General features: G+C 39.0%; 1 protein-coding gene across 7 annotated transcripts in view; it reads right to left on the minus strand.

Moving 5' to 3' along the window:
• FGF14 (fibroblast growth factor 14) overlaps positions 1–22788 on the minus strand; it is a 686012-nt gene that overhangs the window by 590197 nt on the left and 73027 nt on the right. Inside the window, exon 1 of one of the 7 annotated variants that reach the window (XM_017970284.4) lies at positions 5055–5236. The exons of 5 other annotated variants lie outside the window; for them this stretch is intronic. The gene's annotated coding sequence lies outside the window, so the exon portion shown is untranslated. Of the gene's footprint in view, positions 1–4638; positions 4708–5054; positions 5237–22788 lie in introns of those variants that run through there. One more of the 7 variants, XM_035275522.3, reaches the window with a different exon arrangement.

Consider the following 22788-nt stretch of genomic DNA (forward strand, 5'->3'; position numbering starts at 1 on the left):
ATCAAATGTGGATTGCTTAGGACAGAAACGGATGTACAATACAGAAGCTTAAAGACGATGTCAGGGTGTGACTATGAAAGAAAATACCAAGACCAGGACTAAAACACAAATATTTGCCTTAAGGATGAAAGCTTGGTGTTAATATCAGAATAGCATTGTAATTATTTCAGTATTTTACTTTCTTATATATGTTTGCTAAACCAACTAGGAATTTGAACATAAATCATTCCACACATGAGTTCAGTCATTCTAAACCAATTTTTCTTCTTCCTGATTTACAACATCTTCCTTGAAATGATATTACAGAGTGAACTCAGCCAAGTGAACCCAAAGTGTCAACTGCAATCAATTTTCAGATATTCCAGTAAACAGATGAAATACGGTATACCCAATTATAGATGCATCCAATGTTGCCAATATTTACTCTGGTCTTGATATATCACACATTACAAAAAGAAATGCTGTAAATCTAAAATTGAAGACAGCACACACAAGGATCATGTTGGGCTTCTCTTTTGAAGCTCTGGGGAAGCATTTAGGAGATAAAAGTTAAATAATTTCAATGGCCTGCCCTGCCCTCAAATGAAGCATTTAGCATTCATCCCCTAATGGGGAATGTACAACTCATTTTGTCAGAGATGTACCACTTTTGTGCTTCCCTAGAAATTAGGCTGTAAACCCCTAGGGTACCAGAACTGTGTCTATTTATGGTTCTGCCTCTGGCCCCAAGTTTTGCATCCTGGTTTTGGCCAACAGATCACTGTTGAGTGACAGATCAGACAAATACTCATCTTTTAATCAGTTCACTGGGATACAACCAACACACATTGCATGCCTATCTTCCACCAGCAACTGTATTAGGTGCTAAAGATACAAAGAGGTTTAAGAAACAATCCTGGCTATGGAGGAGCTCATGGTCGGTGGGAGACATAAGCACACACATACACATTGCAAGACAGGGAGAACATATTATGATGGAGACAAGGCTGATGATGGAGGGGAAGACAAAGAGAAGAAACATCCCTTCTGGAAAAAGTCGGATATTAAACAAGCTGAACAGGGCACTACACAAAAGGATGTCATGAAAATCATGATCTTGGAATTTGATCTTTTAGCAGAAGCTCATCAGTGGACAGTCGGCTTTTGATAACATAAGAGGGGTCTCTACACCACCAAGCTGGAGCTTCTGCAAAATAAGACCATGTGCCGAAAACATTGCTTAAAAAGTAATAATCACATAAGTATGTCTCAAGGGCCCATATGGCCAAAAGAATAAAGAAAGAAATTAGCATACCCACTCTCAAGGTGTTCAGACCTTTTATCCTTTTGAACAATGAAATTTGGAGTGCGTGGAATACTTAATTTGAATTATCCACAATCTATCAGAAAAAGGCCAGAGTCATATATTTTCACATTCTAACTTGTATGCACAGTACAGACCACCCCCTGCAAATATGCCCACATCCTAATTTCAGAATCTGTGCCCATTTTATCATACATGGCAAAGAAGTCACTGCAGATGTGATTAAGGGTAAGGACTTTGAGATGGGTAGAGTATCCTGAATGACCCAGGGCATTCTCTGGGTCCAATCTAATCATATAAAGTGGGCCAACCAAATCATAAGAGGCCTTAAAAGTGGAAATTTCCCAGCTGTGGTCAAAGAGATGGCTGCACAACATGAATTTGATGCCCCATTGTTGGTTCTGAGATGTAGCAGACCACAGGCAAGGACAGCAGAGAGGCTTCTAGAAAATCAGAGAGACCTCCAGCTGACAGCCAACATGGAAATAGAGAACTTGATCTCACAACCACATGGAACCTAACTTTTCCAACGCCCAAGTGATCAAGAAATGAACTCTTTCTGAGAACCTCTGGAAAGGAATGCAGGCCACTGATGCCTTCATTTTAGCCAGGTGAGAACCATAGGAGACTTCTGACCCACAGAATGGTTTGATCATACATTTGTGCTGCTTTATGCCACCAAATCTGTGGGAATTTGTTATAGCATCATTAAAAAACAAATACACAAATTCTGTTTGACACTTAAAAATGGAGTCACAAGAACTGGCTTATACCTTGGGTTTATAAAACTATATTCTGTGCGATATCCAGAAATGTTGGTACCACTTATTTTTGTGAACTAGCTCTTCTGAAACAGAAGAAGTAAAAGTAAGTCTACTAAGAGGTACCATTTGTTGAGAAGACACCATGTACTAATTATCATACTAAACGTTTCACGTAGCAATAATAATCATTAATATTTTTAGCATATGTATGTATGTTAGGATGTGATAGGCACTGTACTAATCATTTTCAGATATTAATTCATTTCATCTTTATAACACTCTTATAAAGCAACTTCTATTATCATTCCCATTTTACAGATGAGGGAATTGAGACACAAAGGATATCCATAAAGTGCCACAGTCACTCAAACCCCATTGTAGCTCTCCAACAGAAGCAAGCATTTATTAGAAATATACTACATCCTAGGTAATAGCCCAAGTGCTTCCCTTTACCTAGCACACCAATAACTCAATACCACCCCATTTTGCAGATAAGAAACTTCGGACCTAGAAAAGTTTAGTAACTCTTGAAGTATTTTGCAATGAACAAATAGTGCTGCTAAAGCCAGAACTGACCTCAGAATGGGCCCTTGCAGCCATCCAGGGTGTCCTCAAGACACCAGAAGGCTGGGCTGGCATCAACAATGTGTTGCTACCTGAAGATGTCCTTTCCCTAGGAACCTTCAGAGGACTATTTCAGCTAAAAGCTTTCCACACAGTCGAATCAAGCCAGATATCTCCCTAAGGATATTCAAGATCGTCTCCATTGGCAGAGGGTGGACTGCACATTTGCCAAGTGGACAACTGAGGATATTTGTGTTTACACAAAAAGCTTCAATCATCTTCCCACTTTTTAAATTCAATCCTGATTACAAAACAGATTCAACATGTATTGGAGGTCCACTGTGAGGACATCAAGATAATGAGTATCAACAAACATCAAAACAGGTATAATTTCTCCAGGTGTACTGATTTAGACTTTCCAACTTGGAAGAGAAGCTAAAAGGGCTTCGGTTACACATTTGGGTAACACCATGGCCCTAAAGAAATTTACAGGATGTGTAAGTGGGGGAAGTCTGATCAACTTCTTATAAAGTTCTAGTAAAATTCGATGCAAATATGACAGAAAAAAAGAAGAGTTGGACTCAAAGGTAGCAGACCTAGTTTTTAGCCCCAGCTCTACCTGAGTGACCCGAACAAGTCATTTTACATGTCTGCCTTCATTTCCTCATTTATAAGATAAAAGAATCAGTCTACAAAATAGCAAATGTCTTCTGAGTTCTGTGATTCTGCTCTTTGAAATCTGCCAGTCTGTCCTCACACAAGAGAGTGGTTATAGTCTGGCAATGTGCTAAACAATAAGACTGGGTGGGATCTAGTACCTGGGGTGTTACTGGGGGCAGAAGAGGGCAAATATCCAGACTTCAGAGCCACTTGAATATGAGCTAAGAGGGTTTCCTATTGGAAAAACAAAAACCAGACCCTAGAAAAAGAGCACTCCAAAGTATCAGCAGAAATGTAGTGAGTTTTCCAAGACCTGAATAAAAATGGGACACCAGAAATAGTAACCTTGCTAAGTAAGTAATGGCAGATGTACTTGACACTTGGTTAATGGGATTAAATGAAAAGTAAACATGCACCCACACAAATGCACACATGCATATAACACACACACATCCCCTCGCACAGCAACGTGTGAGTGCTTCCCAGTCCTTCAAGTAGAGCACTGAGCCAATCAACACGGGTGCTATTACACAAGCTTGCTGCACTGCACCAAACTCACTGAGCACACGGCATGCCTGGGAACGCTACCACGTTTTCCTACAAGCATAAAGGAGGCTCTGGAAGGTCTCCAAAGCCCCATGCTTTCATCAGCTAGGTAAAGGCATTCACTTAACCAGCTGAAATGACGGGGCTATCAGCCTGCACTAGCCTGCATGCAGTTTCATAGTTTCTGGTACTGCAGAGTACCAGAGAGCAAAAGGGATTCTGCCTAGAACTGTTAAGAAAGAATCAAAGAGATGAGAAAGTTGCATTTTATTGCCCATAAGTTATTTCTCATGCACAAAAGAATCATAACATTTTGGGTACAAAGAATAGAATCAAGAAAAAGTAAATTCAATAATCAAATGCAAAACTCAGGTGAGCACTGAAATGTTTAATACACAATATGCTAAAATTAGTGCTGTATATTATAAAATTGCAAAGGATGAAGCAACTACATATTTATCCATCAAAGGGATTATATGAATAAAAATTCTCAGAATTTAAAATCTTCTTAGAGCACATATCCTGGCTCTTTTCCCTTCCTTCTTCACATATGATGGCAGGAACCTCTCTGAATCTTCATCCTGCATTTGCTTTAGCCCTTGACTCTCAGTTACTCTTGGACAAGTTACGTTTGAATCTAGCAAACTCATCTGGATAGAAACCTCTGATAGGGTCTCCATGACCTCTATTTTTTTCTACCCTTACATAGATATCTCTTAAAAATATATAATGCATTCGCTTCCACAAACATCTCTGTGTGACTCTAAGCTGTCACTTCGCCAGTTTAGAGCCTTTTCTTACCCTCTAAAGGAGGTTTCCTTCCTTCGATAACAGCTCTGTCATTCTGGCATCAGTTTGGCTTTAAATGGCTCGGCTTTGAATTAGGAAAACTTTGAAAAGCCTTTAATTCTAACAAGCCCAGAAGATGAGAAGAAAGAAAAACAAGAGCATAGTTTTACGCTTGCCTTATTTGGTCTTAGTTAAAATGAAACCCATGTGCGTGTGCGCGCACACACACACATACACCCTTCCCCCTTCCCTCACTTAGAGTCTTTTTTGTTACTGTTTGTTTGTTACTGTTTGTTTGTTTGGATCACCAATGATTTAACGTGAGAAATCCTAAGAGGCAGAATTCCCAAATTTTAAAAATAGAAGTGACCTTGAGGAGCACAAGGAATGAATGGAACTAATACATATGAAAGGAGAAGAGAACTTACTTTTTGAAATTAGAATGAAGGCTTTTTGCTTCAAGTATGAGCTGAGCTTCCATATGCACCTTTGTTGTATCTTGTCTTCAGAGTCTGTGCCCACAAGGGACTGAAAAGTGCCTTTCTGGGGCCAGGAGATAGAGGAAAGCAAGGAATAAAACCTTCTTTCCTTTCCCTCTCTCTCTCTCTCCTCCCACCCCCTCTCTCTCCACTCCCACCCCCTTTCTCTCTCTCTCCTCTCTCTCTTTCTCTCTCTCTCTGTCTCTCTGTGTGTGTGTGCGTGCGTGCGTGTGTGTGTGTGTGTGTGTGTGTGTGTAACTGCTAGAAAACTCCCCCTTCCTTTGTCTATAAGGTAACCAGCACCAAGGTCTAGGTGAAAGAAGACCTGGCCTTCACCAGGTCTGATATCCCTGGTCTCAGGAGTTAACTAACCATTTGGGTCCAGATTCCAGACCAGATTGTTCCCCCTTGGAGGCGGGAAGTCACTGCCAGGGTCTCATTTTCAGGAGCTAAGAACTGCATCCAGGGCATGACCTAATTCAAGCCTGTGTCCTTCTACTAAACCAGCATTGCCTCTGTTAATATGACCAGCTGTGCCCCATATGGCCTACTTCCATTAAAATTTACACACACATACATAAACACACAATTTAAAAAGGATTTGGTCAGCGATTAACTAGGGTAGACTGCTCCATTGCACCCTCATTCGGTGTTCTTCCATTCATTACGTTCAGCATGGTCCAAGGGAAGAGGTTATTTCTTAAGGGTGTGAAGAAAGATGCATTTGGACATGCATTCCTTAGGGAGAAGGAAGATGTTCTTTTCTAAGAAGGTCATGAACAGATCACATTGCATTAGGAGTTTCTCTTGCCCTGGTTTCTGGGCCTTGGGGAGTTGAGCTTTATGATATACTAGGTGCAGTTATCTGATTAGTGCTGAAGAAAACATCTTTTCTATGTGAGCTCTTTAAAATAAAACTAAATTTTGTCAATGATTCTCCCCAAGAAAGAATCTTTAATTCGAGCTACAATGCCCCTGCTGGCAAGAGTCCATCATTCCCCACAGCTGAATCGGGCTGATTTAAAAGTCACCTCATGCATTTGGGACAGGTTGGAGGTGTGGAAAAACACTCCCATTACAATTCAGAAGTGCTGTCATACTACCAGAACCAAAAATAAAGCCGTAGAAAGGAGAGAGGAGGGGAAAATAAGCTGAAGAGATTAAGGGTCAGGAGAAGTAAAAGGCTTAAAAAGATAGTGTGTAACACAGGATATTTAAAACGAACAAAGAACTGAGCTATTTTAAGGCACAACTACAAACACTTCTCGAATATCTGTGATCATAGATGAGAGCAGAACAAGTTATCTCCATCCCTTTATAGTTCTTGGAAATGCAGAAGGCGTATCACAACATTTGCCATAAGAATAAATAGACAATTTACCGATGTGCTAAAAAGTCTCTTTCAAATGCTGAGGTACGCCAAAGGAAAGTGAGTATCTGCATGCTACTAGGGTCTCATATTTTCCAACATTTTAACTTAGCTCACACATTTTAATGCTTCATATTTATGGGTTAATATTAGGAACCAAGTGACGTAAGTTTTGGTTTAGCTATGCTGCTAAGAACTGTTTGACGTCTGGTATGTTACCTACTCTGAATTTCGGTTCCTTATCTGCTAAAGCATTCCATTCTCTTTAAGTTCGTCTATGATTTATGAAACCATTATTGTCCTCTCCTTTGTACTCTCCAACTTTCCATTCTATTACATAATGAACAAGTACAGGACCTAAACAAACAAAAAAAGGTAAAGTCTGCTTGCTTATTTAAATGAAAACAGGGAAAAAAATCTTAAGTGGGAGATAACTTACATTAGCAACCTACATCTGGACAATGCCAATTTTCAAAAATACTATTTTCAAAGAGGTTTCATTTACAGAGTTATCTTTCATTCTTACAACAAACTTTGGAGGCTAATACTTATTACTGTTTACCAAGGAGAAATTCAGATCCAAGGTCACCAAAACAATGTCATTTAAAAGAATAAATGGGACTGATACATGGGTCAATGTTTAAAATGTCTGTATGTTTTATAAAAAAATCAAATCCACTAGAAATTCTACTCCCCACAAACACTTATGAATGGCATTATAGCACTGTACTATTAATCCTAGCATGGTTATGAATTCCAACTACCCCCTGGATGGCTTAAAGGGATAGAGACATGAGTGCTAGCCCCAGGAAAAATATAGAAATGAGAACTTATAGAACAAGGAGGTTTACTGTTTCTTTTTCAGGGCATGGATTTGAAAGCTTCTGATATCAGGAAGTTCTTGTTGATTGTTTTCTGCTATCAACAACGTCCTCAGAAACATATGAAGAATAAAGAAATATTTAGCTCTTTCATCTAATTATTGCTTCTGGTCTCCGTCCACAGGCCCAGATATCCCTTTCAGTCCAGATCTCCATGGGAAGTCACTCAGGGGCTGTGTAAAAAGTCAAGTGAGGTAGAGAGGAGATGCAACCCTGACAAAAGCAAGGGAGTTCTCCTCCCCATGTGGCAGACCAGCCTGCTCCTTCCTGAGCCACCGCCACAGGAGTAGACATTCAGTTCAAGGACAATAGATCACCTTCCAAGCACTAATAGCCTTACAGTTCTCCAGGGGAAAAGGCAAGACCAAGGAAGGCTCCCGGACGAGGTTCACATTCAGCTATCCAACCATCAATTCCACAGTGTCTTCAACCTTACCACGAGCAGGGCACTGCTCCTGGAAGGCACCAGGTGACATAAAACCCAATCCTGAGCCTGGAGGCACACACAGGGAAAGCAGGTGTGGAAACAGCTGAATTACAATTATGTGCTTGGTCTCTTTATCAATTACAACAGAAGTGGAGAACTCGGAAACTGTCTGAGTCTCACGAGGTAAAATTTAGAGTCAACCTTGTAAGAAAAGCAGAAGTTGTTCTTTGGAGGCAGGGGAAGGGCATTCTCATCTCAGGGAAAAGCATAGAGAATGCAGACCATCCTTGAAGAAACGGTCCTGATTTTACAGGAAATGGTGAGAAAGTGAGAATGAAAATTGTAGCTGGTGGTCCAAACAAGAGATTCTTTGGGAGCTCTCTCAGAAGTACTCCATTTACCTTTTAAGGGGTAGGGGGGCAGGGGTAAGAGCTCAAAACAGTTCACATTGTTAGTTTTAATAGATTTTTAAACTGATAACATAATGACATTAAAATGTCTATTTTCAGCCCCAACCCAAAAAGAAATACATTTTTCTTTTCATTGAAGAAGATTTTCACCAAAACTGTTCAGGTTCATGTCTAGAGAAAAATCATAGTCATCAACCCTCGCGATTTATTCAGCAGTCCAAATGGAAAGCAACAATATGATGTCACAAATTCCTCCACAAAGTAGTACTTAGATATTCAAGACAGAGAAATTAAAAGACCAATTCTTTTCTCTAAAACTACCAAAACTGTTTTCCATCACTTGGGCAGAAAATGCAGCCATTATGAAACAACTCTGCCAGGCTGAGGCAGGAAGACACAGCCAACACACAGACTTCCAAGATATTTAGTCCACTTAAGAAAACACACCTCACTGCTCCATGGGCCGTGTAAGCCATCTTCATGAGGCATTGCATATTGAAAGAAAAATGGCTAATTTTCTGAGAGATCAGTTGAAAAATAAGAGACAGAAATTTCTTTCTGCTGCTTGTACAATCAAAATTTATTGAAGTCACTTAGCAACATTGTGTTTTGCCTGACCTGGTAAACTTACAAATTGAAGTCATCAGTAAAGTGTATTCACTTGTGTATCATCATGCTTTATTCAGCTGGAATTGTTTCTCTCCACCAATGGCCCAAAACATATGTTGCATGCACAAATTAAGCAACATACCTTCTATATTGACTACTTACTAATTCCTTCTGAATATGTCCTCAATTGTGCTATACATGTTTCCTGAACTGAAGGGACTATCCCATGCGTCTTTATAGTATAGGTTACTTCCGCAAACCAAAAATATTAATGCCATATGGAATGTCTGCGTTTTCCAGATACTGTGCTAGATATAAGGATCCAACAACTAATGAAAAAGCTTTCCTGCCCTCAGAGAGCTGACAGTCTAGTTTTATTATCACAGAAACTCACAAAATAATTATTCATAGTAAACAATCAGAAAATATTTGGTGAATGAACAGATAGATGTGCATGCAACTAAATGAACGCCAATCACTCTTTCAAAGTTGTTTACAGCAAGAGTTATTGTTTTCATTCTGAAAGTTAATTTCTGTTTTCAGGAAGAAAAAAATCATCTTTTGTATTAACTCAGGAATTTCCTACCAAGCTCTGAAAGCAAGTACTTGGTCATACCTGCCAGAAGGGTTAGGTATTTGTCGACATTGGAGTAAATATGTTTTATTGATCTAATTTCTATTACCTTTAGCTAAAAATTTATATATAAAATACATAATATATATAATTATACATATATTAATATATAATATATATTATTATAAATAATATATTAATGTGTAATAAAAGATTCACATAATAAATGTTACATATACACCTACAAACATGTGTATACATATATGCATATATGCATAGGATATACATATATATGGACAAACATGTATATATGTTTGTATGTGGTAATGTGGCAATATATATGTATATTGTATGAATGTTATGTCACACACACACACACACACACACACACATGCCTTATCTAATAAATAGGTCAAAGACCATGAGTAGCAAGGAAAAAATCTTATAAGACCTGCCATTCACCCTTTCTGTAGAAGGAATCTTTTTGAAAAGAAACATATTGCTCTAAGATTCAGTCACACTTTCATAGACAGAGGAAATCACCTCCAAGGTGCCTCCCGGCCTGCACCCCTTCAGTGGATGGTAGAGCAGTCCCTGGAAGCCCTATCTCAAGTTCAAAAACTATCACCTCTCTCAACCCTCCTCTGTAGGCAGTGCCTGTAACATTTCACTGCAGCTTTTGCAGGCCTCTTTTACTTGACTAAGTTCCCTGAAAGCCAGTACTATCAACCATTTGGGTTTAAATTCCTTCTATTTGGCACAGTTTGCATCATACCCAAATACTGCAAAAAAGGGAACTCAATGGCATGGGTTTGTTTTGTAAAATAATTTTTAAATGCATTTTCCTTTTAGCTGTCTTGTACTCCTTCTTGAAATCGTTGAGGACCTCCTAACATTTCACAAAATAAGAGTTGGAATTTTCTGTCCCAAATATGATTGCATCTAAAGTGTAGCAGCTTGGGTACTGTGTTCCTTAGGGAGAACCCCAAGCTTGAAATAAACTAGGTAAGACCTCGAATACAGCAAAGCAGTGAGCCTAACACAGATTTATTGAAGCCTTAATTCCCTCTTCTTACTTTTCTAGAAAATTACTCCTTTTTACAATATCCCAAGATATTTAAAAAAAAAAAACCCTGTTGTATATTACATTACACTCTTTCATGAATATACCAGAGCTGCGAAGATCAGAAACTAGGACGTGACTACTTGAGGGCATGATGAGCCCTGTGCAATCCCACAGCTACACTGTGCAGAGGAGAATAAAGCATTCGGCCAGTGCTGTCTCATTAGCAGAAAATATGTCCTGCCAGGAGGCGAGGGTCTAAACTAGGAGCCCCCCAGAGACGCATATCAAACCCAGTGGACTGTAAAACAACAGAAACTAGCAGAAGGGTAAGCTTTGTGCCTGGAGAAAAACTTAGCTTTCTCAAATCCTAAACACCTGACCTTCCTGCCACAGTACTCACCCAAGTTTTCATGGCACACTACCCTGTTACAATCAGTTGTGGGCTATGTCAAAAGGAATGTTACCAATTACGGTCTCTCAACATGCACACCACAGTCAACAGAAATACGGTAAGTTGGTGGGGTGATGAATATGTTAATTAGCTCGACTGAATCTTTCTACAATGTATACATAGATCAAAACATCACACTGTGCCCCATACATATGTACAACTATTATCAATTAAAAATAAATGAATAATTTTTTAAAGGGAGAATATGTTGCACATAGAAATCACATACATCATGCAAGTTGACTATGAAACTAAACATGTTAAAACATTGAGAACCACTTAGGACAACTTAAACACATTTACAGATTACCTAGAATAGCTCCCTTGAACTATTTCTTTATGTGTATGTATGTATATATATGCATATAAATATTACAAATGTTGACGTGTAGTTTTTCTGCCATGATATTATTGTAGGCTTTAACATTTTTGTTCAGATGTCTGAAACAGACCTCTTTAAAAATCAACTACTTTTTTGCACAGTTAATCATACAACCTCTGAAGCACCTGAGAAATTATAGCAAAAATAATGTAATCCATTCTCAGAGCAATCATTGTGATTATTGATATTAAATGCTGGCATCTTTCAGAATGATTGAGATGTAGCAAGGTAGCTCCAACATGCAGTAGATTCACCTCATGATACTCATGATGCTTCTTGATTGTATGGCTGCTCTCCATCCTGTTTTAGGCCATTTTCCATTCATTAATTCATTTCACTCCATCATTTACCTTCTTAGACATGTGATATAGACAGATATCTTACTGATATGAGTATGTCTGCCTCTAGTACAGATGCATTTAGCCTACCCTAACACTTGCTACATTTAATCTGCAAGAAACCATTAATTTACAACACAGTCACTAGCCTTGTGACAAAATAAGAGCAAAAAGGTTATGAGTAAGATTCTTAAGACCTTTTCTAGAAGTAAAGAATTTGAACAATACATAAACATCTGCAACATTGATTGAGCAATCTGTATTCTTTTGTTATTCCTTTATTCCCACCTGCGTTCTGTATAGTGATAATTATCAGAAAAAAAGATCTCCAAAAACAAGAGGAATTAAATATATATGGATATTATGAACCAATTGATATGTTCCTTGTTCATTTATATACACTGAAAAAAGAATTAAGAATGTTTCATCCAGGCCGGGCGGTGGCTCGGCCTGTAATTCCAGCACTTTGAGAGGCCAAGGCGGGCAGATCACAAGGTCAGGAGTGCTGAGTTCAAGACCATCCTGGCCAACATGGTGAAACCCCGTCTCTACTAAAAAATACAAAAATTAGCTGGGCATGGTGGCACGTGCCTGTAATCCCAGCTACTTGGGAGGCCGAGGAAGGAGAATTGCTTGAACTAGACCCAGGAGGTGGAGGTTGCAGTGAGCTGAGATCGTGCCACTGCACTCCAGCCCTGGCTACAGAGTGAGACTCCATCTCAAAAAAAAAGAATGTTCCTTTCTCCTGGTTTTCTGCTCCTGTCTCTGTAATAAATTTTATCACTTAAATATAAATGAATGCATTTTTTTCTCTATAGCTTTCAGACACTCTGTTTTTTAACCCTTTGTTTTTTTCTAATCACTTCCCAAAATATAGGACCAAATTTTTATCATACTTGAGAGGCTTGAGTAAGCTGAGGACTCAGGAGAGCAGCAGATCCCTCAGTGTTGGCCAGGACCCGCCCTCCCTTCACTACTGGGGAGGGAACATCCCACCCCTTCTGGCTTCTACCAAATGTGGCAACTTGCCTGCTTGGCCTTCTGTTGAGAGCCTGATTTCCTGTCCCCCTCCCACACACTGGGCAGTAGCCAGACTGCAAAAGTCCAGTTTGACCACATGGAATCCTTTGCTTGGTTCCTGCCAGTGCCTTTCAGTAAGTTGCCCTATTTAGAGTCCAACTCAGATAAATCCCCGCCTTCCACAATCTAGCCTACTGCAACAATTGCAAGACGACAGACCTCAGCTACATCAGAGTCTGACAGTACCCTGTGCCTGGGTCCTCCTCACCCGAGGGTCTTGAAACTCAGAATCGGCTGCAGTCATGCTTGATTTTTTTATTTTTGGTTGCTTAGACTAGGGTTTATTCATTATGTTACCATCACGTCTGAAAAAAATTGGTAATAGTATCTGGATCTCAGTAAATGGAGGGAGCTGGAGGCCCCAGTCACCCAGGTCTTTCCCAGGTATCTTGAAGGATGAGAGGATCAACATCTCAGCACTCCTGCAGGCATTTAGGGCCAAGCAGTGGGAAGATCTAAACCCGTGGAAGGAGCCAGAATTCAGTTTGAACTGTATCCACATAGGGAGCTGCTGGCGCCAGGGGGTCCCAATTGCGAATCCTCAGTCTTCGAGTACCCACCCAACCCAAACTGGGCACTCAGATGTATTTGTGTCCTAGGCTGCCGTAACAAGGCACCATCAGGCAAGTGGCTTAAACAGACATGTATTGTCTCACAGCTCTGGAGGCTGGAAGTCTGAGATCAAGGTGTTAGCAGGGTGGATCCTTTCCAAGGGCTGGGAGGGAGACTCTGGTCTATGCCTTTTCCCAGCTGCTAGTGTTTTTTCTGCCTGTCTTCAGTTTTCCTTGGCTTGTAGAAGTATCATCCTGATCTGTGCCTTCTTCAACTGGCATTCTCCCTGAGTCCCTATCTGTGTATAAATTTCCCCTTTGTGTAAGGACACAGTCATATTGGATGAAGGTTTGCCCTACTCTAGTGTGACCTCATCGTAACTGACTACATCTGCAACAACAGAATTTCCAAGTAAGGTTATATTCTGAGGTTCTGGAGGTTAGGACTTCAGCACATAAATTTGAGAGGGCACATTTCAACCCATAACTCCAGGAGTGACATTGATGGCTGCCTGTAGATTATCTGAGACAGGTTTGGCACACAGGAGGTTGGTACTCAATACACATGTGAGTTAAATAAACGAATGCATGAGTGAATCATCCTTTCCAAGTGCCAGTGAAGTCTCTGACTTGGGGTGGCGCAATCTTCATGATCACCATTGAGACTTCTGAGGAGAGAAGCTGCTGCTGCGAGCTTTCTGAGGCTGCTTGCTGAAAGACGAAGGCATTCCTCACTGTCTGATCACAGCAGAAGGCTCTGAATTTGCAGTCAGAGTGCTATAAATAGCAGTTAATCTTATCCTTCAAAATGTCATATGTACTTTTTAAAAAGATTTTAGTGTCATATGAGAGTCCCTGAGTAATTCAATTTATAGGAAAGGGAGACCAGAAAGAACTAACTATATTATAACTAATTACATATGCAAATGATGGACTAAATTTAGATGCATGAATCCATGTCTAATCACAGTTGGCAAAGGTTGACAACTGCACACTTGGACTGGGAATGCGCCCCCTGCTCTGCTTAGGTGCAGATGCCATCAGTAACCTCTGGAAATATCCCAGAAAACCTGGAAACGCAGTCCTATAAATGCCGAGCCTCCTGCCTTCCCCAATCCCTCTCTGGGACTTGCCCTTACCAGCACACAGGAGTGCGGACACCACACAGCATGACTGCCCTATGGTGAGGCATGGCCAGTGGGAGGGAAGCCCCAGATTGCATATATCATGCAGCCAGGGGATACAATAACAACTTTGTTGTCACTGCTAGGAGCCAAACCTAGCTGTGATCTTATAATTGCTACTTAAATGTAAGCAGTGTTGGGAAAGTCTGAATGTAAAGAAGTTTCTCAGTACTTAAGCCAACTAACAGGTTGCTTGTGTTCTTCCATTAACTCTAAAACAATTTGCTCTATTGGCTTTTGTTGATAGCAACTGTGCATTTTTTGGAGCACCTGGGCACTAGCTAAGGATAGTGACTGATATGTAGATGATGAAATATATAATAGAGATGATATAGACATAGATGTGCCAAATGCTATACATACATATATGTATATATGTGTGTATGTGTGTGTGTGTGTGTGTGTATATATATATATATGCACATGCATACTGACCAAAGCCACTTTGCTGATATCCCCAAATCGCCACTGAACTACAGATTCCAAGTTTATGAAGCATATTGTTGGCGTCATTTCTGAGAGTACCTACCACAGTACTTTTGGAGACAGATACACACCTGTATAGTTTCCATTTTCAGAATGCATGCATGCACCTCTGTGTGCATGTGTGTGCTCTCAAAGCAGCAGCTGTAGGGGACTGCACAGAACAATAGTTCAGGAGATAATCAAGAGTCCTAGATTTGGTCCCAGTCTTGCCACTGATCAAAAAGGGAAAGAATGAGTTTTATTACCCAAAACATGAGCATGAAATGAAAGAGATTATGTGAAAGAATCTTGTAAACTACAACAAAAAATAATAACCCTCATGAGACTTCGCAAGTCAGCAAAGGTAAAAATCAATGGTAAAAGTTGCAGACAACCTTGTGTTCTCCAGGTAAAGATGTGATTGACACCTCCTGCAAGCATTTCTGGGCACCTCCCTGGCATGCATTCAGTTGGTCCTGCTCTGGAGTTGCCACATGATTGCATCCTGAGTCTCTGTTGTGGCACTGGAGTTATCCTAGAGAAAATGGCGAGTAGACCAAGTTCCTTTTTAGTGGTCTTTTTCATTCCCATTTCCTCCTGTTTGGGAGACTTATTTTGTCATACAGTCATAAAGCAAAGGGACCTGGTTTGCTGATTCACAATTAGAGGTTGGAGGCAAAGTTGTCTCTTTTTTCACAATTAGAGGTTGGAGTTTGTGCTCTTTGAAAGGCAATCTGGGAGGACTCCCTAGAGGCACATGGAGAAACAGCTGAGCAGCATCTATCTACTCACCTACATGTTCCCTTCAATGGGGCTAAAGATGGTGCATGTTATGCCAAAATCTGGAAAACAGCAACATGAGATAGGAGGACGAATAGTGAATGTTCACTGTGAACTTCTTACGGAAAATACCTCATTTCCTATTCCTTCATCCCTTCCATTCATCTTTCACAGTAAATTCTTAGACAACTACATAAAATAGACTCTCAATTGAACCAGTATGGCTATACTCAAAATAGCCTCTCTCTAAGATGAGCTCAATTTATAACCTGGGTAGCTGGTATAGTTTAAACGTAGAAATATTTTCGGACATTCAAAAATATTGGAATATCTGATTCCTGCTTCACATGCTGTAGAAGTAAGGGTACCAATTTGCAGGTCAGACCAGAGCACAGTGTCTCGTTGACGGCGAAACTTCTATATATCCTTGGACAAACCCCTTCATTGCTATGGAGTACATTTTTTATCAATAAAATGACTGAATTGAAAGCTATAGCTCTAAAAACCTTTCAATTCAGTGCTGGAAATTCAAGTTACGTGGACTGTTTTAATTTCCATGGTAGTAGATAAATAAGATGGTATGGCATTTTGGTTAATTTGAAATTACCTTTAACTCCATATATGGAGTTACTATATAATTTGCAATTCTGAAAGAATCATAATACAAAAAGTATTTAGCAATGCAACATATAGAATACAATTTTTAAATGAATTTGAAACATAATGCTTCCCAGAGTTATTGTGAACACAACTTTTCATTTATTCATATATTTCAAAATGCTAATTATTAGAAATTTTTGATAAATTCTTGTTAGTAGACTTTTCCATACTGTTTTTAAAGCATGTTTGTGTGTATATGAGATTATTACAAGCGAAGGTAACTGAATAGGGAGCTACTCCCAAAATGTGCTTACATTTCATTAATTTTAATTGGGTCTTAATGTGTTTTCTAAACTTGGGTAGGGCATACCAAATACAACAAAATTAGATTCCACATCTGGTTCATAACCAGGATTATTAAGTATATGATGACTCTATCAATTCTCAGTAGTTTGTGATTTCATAATGAATAAGGAATCATGGTTTATCCTATTTAATTGGTTCAGATTAATTTAGCACCCCCTGCCAATGTCACATTTTAACTGTCTTCAAATCCAAAGGTACAAAGTTATATTTAAACCTTTTTCAACTCCGTACTGGCAGCAGACCAAATTTCCTAAGTCAGATCCAAGCCAGACTGGTTTGACCCAGGCAGGATTAGATTGAGCCTAGGAAGGGTGAGATTGGAGAGAGGCACCCAAACCCTGGAACACAAGGACGGGGGGGTTCACAAGCCCTTCTCCTTGCAGCAATCAACGTAATGAAAAACTAATGGGCTGGAGATTTGCCTTCTAGGAATAGCTTAAGCATTACTTTACTAAACATATCTACATATTGCTCTCTAAATGCCATGCTAAGATGTGCAGAGTATTGCCATGAACTTCTTGAGCAGTTAACTCGGTGGCTTAATACTTGCCAGGAAGCATTTTTCAATGGAAACATCCTTTACTACCAAGACTGAAGCTTCACCATGATATCAGAGGAAGCCAATAAAATGTACCTTGGCATAGAGTGCAGGAACATATTTATTATTGGTGGGAAAGACCTATTAGGCCTGCCTGTCACAATGCCAATGTATAATTTATCCCTGAGGCTTTCGGGGATCCCGTAACTGCCATGATTTTAATGGCTGGTGGTGAGTCACGGGCATTTATGAAGATAGAGCACTTCAGTGACTATTGATTGGACTCCTAAGATGCATAGAATCCTAAAAAAGTTATCTAAAACTTTGTCTTAAATTTGAAGTCTTCTCATACTTATAAATAAAGTTGTGGTTCGGTAGCTCTTTATCTGTCTTCTGCATGATTTCCTTTTGGTACAATTGTTATCGTTAACTTGGCAAAAACAATGTAAAATACAGGGCCGCATGGAACTTTGAGAATTTCAGAAAATTAATATATTTGTGGCTTCATACAGTATCTAAATTGTTCCTAAAACATGCATTATAATATATGTTCTAATTCTACATGCCTATTATAGAGATGAATATGCATCCACCCCCCATGCTGTCCCATCTCTACCTCTTTCAAGTCCATCACCAAACCTAACATTTTTTTAAAGGCTGCCATGTGATATTGAAAACAAAACAAATTATAAGCTAAAGAAATGTTCTACTTTAATCTCTTTGATCCCTGCTTTTCTCACAAATTGATCCTTACACCAGCATTTCTTAAACTGGCAAATAGCATAAAGGTGAAACAGAAGCTCTGTGGTTTCTGCTCATAATGTAAATTTGGTTAGTATTGACTCGAATGGGTTTTTTTTTTTCCGTTTTGCCCCAAGTGTAAGGTTAAAAAAGTCGCTGCGATGTCAATTTATAAATTATTGTTAATACTGTGTCAGCATTTGACACATCCCAATATATGAGAAACACTGAGAAAAATTGTTTCATGTCAGTTTGAGACCTTTTAAGCTGCATTAGTCACAGATTTCTCTAAGAATACCTGGAATTCTGAGTCCTCAAATTAAATCAGGATTATATGTAGTTATTAAGGATTTATAAAATCATATTCTATAGTTCATTAACTTGCTTCTTTTTATTTTGTTTCCTGTCTTTGTTATTGATGAAGTTAGCTAATTGAATATCATTAAAGTTTGTTTTATAATTTTTATATAAGTTGTCTAACAAACACATGAAAGACTGGTTTCACCATTTGAAAGACATTGATATGACATTGGTAAAGATAAAAAGTTTATCTCAGAGCCAAATTGAAATCATGATTATTTGTGTAGTAATCAAGATTAAATTTACTAAGAGTCCTGTTTTTCAAAAAACTTTACTGGCTCCTTTGCGAATATAGCACTAAGGTTTCACCAGCCTTCTCTCTATGTTTTTTAACCTTTGAGCCTTGAAAAGATAAATGACCTCCAATATTCTATCAATCATTAAGAACAAATTGGAATTAAGTTAACCTCTTAGTAACAATAAAATGTCATACTCGTGAGAGATCTGAATTTAGGTTTTGAGATTTACTTTGCTGCTCTCCCACTTGCAATATACAACTAAAGGAAACAAATTTAGTTCAGGTCAGTGATTATTTCATTAAGCCTTCAAACTGCAGCTTAACAGAATGTCAGATATCAGATGACTCTTCAAAGGATCCCAACATGCAATGTGTGTGTGTGTGTGTGTGTGTGTGTGTGTGTGTGTGTGTTGCTGCACACGTGCTGCTGTACGTGAGCACAGGCACACATCTGGAGGCATTACCATATATTTCCTTGTCTGATGTTATGGGAAAAAGAGAGTTATGGTAATATTTTTACACTTGAGGACAATAATCATAGCTGTAGAATTCAGTGTGTCAAATGCCATATCCTAACTCTAAGATAAAAGTGGAGAGAAGCAGCAGTGGGCTTAAGGAATGGAGGGAGGGAAGCTTCTCCCTAGTGTCCCCACACACTCATAGAGCATCATATGTGTTGTGATTAAGTGCTTGGGCTCTGGGGTTACACTGACTGGGTTCAAATTCTGCTTCTACCATTTACTCGACGTGACCTTTGGGTCATTTATCCAATCTCACCAAGCCTCAGTTTCTCCATCTGTAAAATGGGCATTTCTTTTTACTTATTCAACAAATAGGTCCTGAGTGTCTAATTCACGCTGGGCACTACGCATCCTGAGATGCAACCGTGAACAATACCTAGATTCCTTCCCATCCTCGTGGAGTTTTCATGCTAGTCATCCTTGTGAGGGTGAGCTTAGATCATGCATGCAGTCTTTGACACAGTGGCTAGAACAGCACAGGCCCTCAAAAACCGAGACCATCCTGGTCAACATGGTGAAACCCCGTCTCTACTAAAAAAATACAAAAACTTAGCTGGGCATGGTGGCGCGTGCCTGTAATCCCAGCTACTCAGGAGGCTGAGGCAGGAGAATTGCCTGATCCCAGGAGGCGGAGGTTGCGGTGAGCCGAGATCGCGCCATTGCACTCCAGCCTGGGTAACAAGAGTGAAACTCCGGCTCAAAAAAAAAAGTCAGTTCATGGGAGGATAATTGTCACTGAATGTCAGGTGATATGATCTCTAATCTCTGCAACAATAGCATAACTGTTACTAACTTTGTTTTACATATTAGGAAACTAAGGCTAATAAGGTGAAGTGTCTTTGTTTGAAAAACAAACATTTGCAGTTTGTTTTTCTCTAATAAAGACAGATATTGCATTTTTATATGAGAAGATCTGTGTGTTCAAAACATGTTACAAATATGAATACATTCAAGTAATAACTCCTTAAAACTCACTCTCTTTTCACTGTACCATATCGTCTGCTAACCATTAATGGATATTTGTTGTTATTTCTTTTGATAATTTTGGAAATGTTAAAAGGTGAATTTTTAAAAACTTTACTGTGATTCTAAATCCAATATCATAAGCATACACATACACATGCACACACAGCACCATCGAAAGATTTTTTATAAAAAGAGGAAAAGATCCTTGCAATCATAGCACATCAAAGAGAAAATGCTCAAAGGAAATAGAATGAACCTGAAAATAAGAGATGGGACCAGACTTCTACAAACAGCTCTCAAATATCACCGTACAGATGCCAGGAATACAGGATCCCAAGGGAAAGACGAAAAATTCTACTGGGTTTTTAATCAAACTTGGAATTACTTTTTTCCAGATAATTTTGAAAAGGAATATAGAGCATCCAAATAGATCAATGTTATCAACAGAAGAAAAAAAAATTTAGACAAGCATTATTATAAAATTATTTTTCTCTCTTTTTATTAATAAGAAACAATACCTACAGTCCTTACAATATTGCTTTGGGCCATTCAAACACTGTAATTCCTTCTGATGATCATTTCCTGTCTGATCTTGTGTCTTATCACACTTTCTTGTACACACTGCTCAGCCATCCTGGCCTTGTGATATTATTTGAATGTGCAAAGAGGCACTCTAACAGGTTGTTTCCTCTGCCTGGAATTCCATCATCCGGAGTGTATAATGAGTAATACCCTTCCTTCCTTCAAGAGGCCTGCAGTGTCCTTAAAATTTAAAATTTGAATTTGCAACCTCACCCACACTTCAGTGATCTTGATCCCAGCTACCTAAGCTTTATTTTTTTTCTAACGTTACCATCCTCTATCACACTATATGCTCTACTTATCTACCACGTTTATCTTTTATTTTGTCTGTTTTCTCCTGCCTACTCCAAAATGAATATAAGCTCAATGAAGGCACAAATTTTTGTGCCTTCGTTTGTGTTTGTTTTTCATTCATCTGTCCACTGATGTACTCTGGTGAATATAAACTGTGACTAGTGTGAACCATCGAAACATGTTTGTTTAATAAATCCTAAATACCTATAATTTTTTTCATATTTGCTCCAATGGACATAGGTGATGCTTAAAAGCAAAACCAAACAAAACAGCCAAGCACCTCTGACTGGGCATTTTTAAGAATAAAGGAAAACGAATCATCCCTGTTACTTGTAGAATTGAAATGTGAGATAAATTCAGATCACCATGAGCATTGTTCAATTCAAATTACAAAGCATAATCTCAAAAAAAATGACTAAATGAAATTTGTAAAGAGTAAGCAAGCCCAGAAGCCCAGAAATAATAATCAAAACATCATATGCAGGCATCAAATGCAAATGCAATAAATTTCTTTACTGAAAACATGTCAGTAAAACATTTTATTTAAAAATGCCATTAAATATGCTAAAGTGACAAACGGCACAATGCAAATAAAACTATTAGTATAATTAGGCCACACTTATACAGAATTATTATATAGCCTAAGTCCAATCTAAATAAATCAAATCCAAAAGAAGAATACTGACCCCCTGCTTATGATTTCCTCAGCCTTATAAACTATTTTCTTGGGACATATTAATGATTGGTAAATAAATAATGAATGGGATAAATATTTAGCACTACTTCCTCATCACTAAAGGAATAAAAAAGTATTTATCTATTTACAAGTTGGTTATGAAATGGGGTTGGGGATAGAAGAAACATGCACACAAGAAAATAATTCAAAACGAAAAAGAGGAAGGAAGGAAGGAAGGAAGGAAGGAAGGAAGGAAGGAAGGAAGGAAGGAAGGGAGGGAGGGAGGGAGGGAGGGAGGGAGGGAGGGAGGGAGGGAGGGAGGGAGGGAAGAGAAAGGGGAAAGAGGAAGGAAGGGAAGGAGGGGAGAGGAGGGAGGGAGGGAGAAGAGGGGAAGGCAGAGGAAGGAGGGAGAAATGGAGGGAGGGGAAGGGAGGGGAGGGAAGCCCGGGGTAGCAGGGGAGGAAGGCAGGGAGGTAGGGAGGGAGGGAGGCAGGGAAAGAAGGAAATGCATATGAGCAAATGAATGTTTCAGATACAGGAGACTGTGACTAAAAAAGAGGGATCATGAAAACTAAAATACATAAACTAGTAGAATATGATTTTGAAACAGTCAAGATAACCCCAATTATTCCACACAGAATCTGAAAGGAAAGGTTCTGTTCAGCTCATGTGTTAAACTGTAATAATATTTCAACCTAGCATAGAATAAACACAGCAAAAACCCAAAAGCTCAAATTAAAACGAGTTAAATAAATAGAATTTCCCAGCAACTATGATCACATTTCAAGGGATCTTCATCAAAATAAAGTTCAAAAATGCAAATAATGGTCTGCCAGCCATTACGGTCTGGGGTAGATTTCTGGCCCTCCAATTGCATAAACTATTTAAGTCCCTCTTTCTTTACTTTCAGCAACATTAATGTTAATATAAAATTAGAAACACAGCCTCTCCCATGTGGCTGGTTTGTATCCAAGGTGACGTGGCAGGGAGTAGGGGGTCAAGTCCGCGCACAACAACATAAAACCACTTAAAAGTCAACACTAATTATTATGGTTATCTCACATAAGCTCTTACATCAATCTTCAATGCAAGGGTAAACATCCACTGAATGACTAACAGATGCCTCCAACTCCAAACAGTTCTCTTAATTCAAATAAATAGATTTGGCCAAATCACTTATATAAATCTCTTTTATCTAACAGAAGGCAACAACACTACTATCATGAAAACAGAG

Source organism: Callithrix jacchus, chromosome 1 (assembly GCF_049354715.1).
Source record: "Callithrix jacchus isolate 240 chromosome 1, calJac240_pri, whole genome shotgun sequence".
Lineage (NCBI taxonomy): Eukaryota > Metazoa > Chordata > Mammalia > Primates > Cebidae > Callithrix > Callithrix jacchus.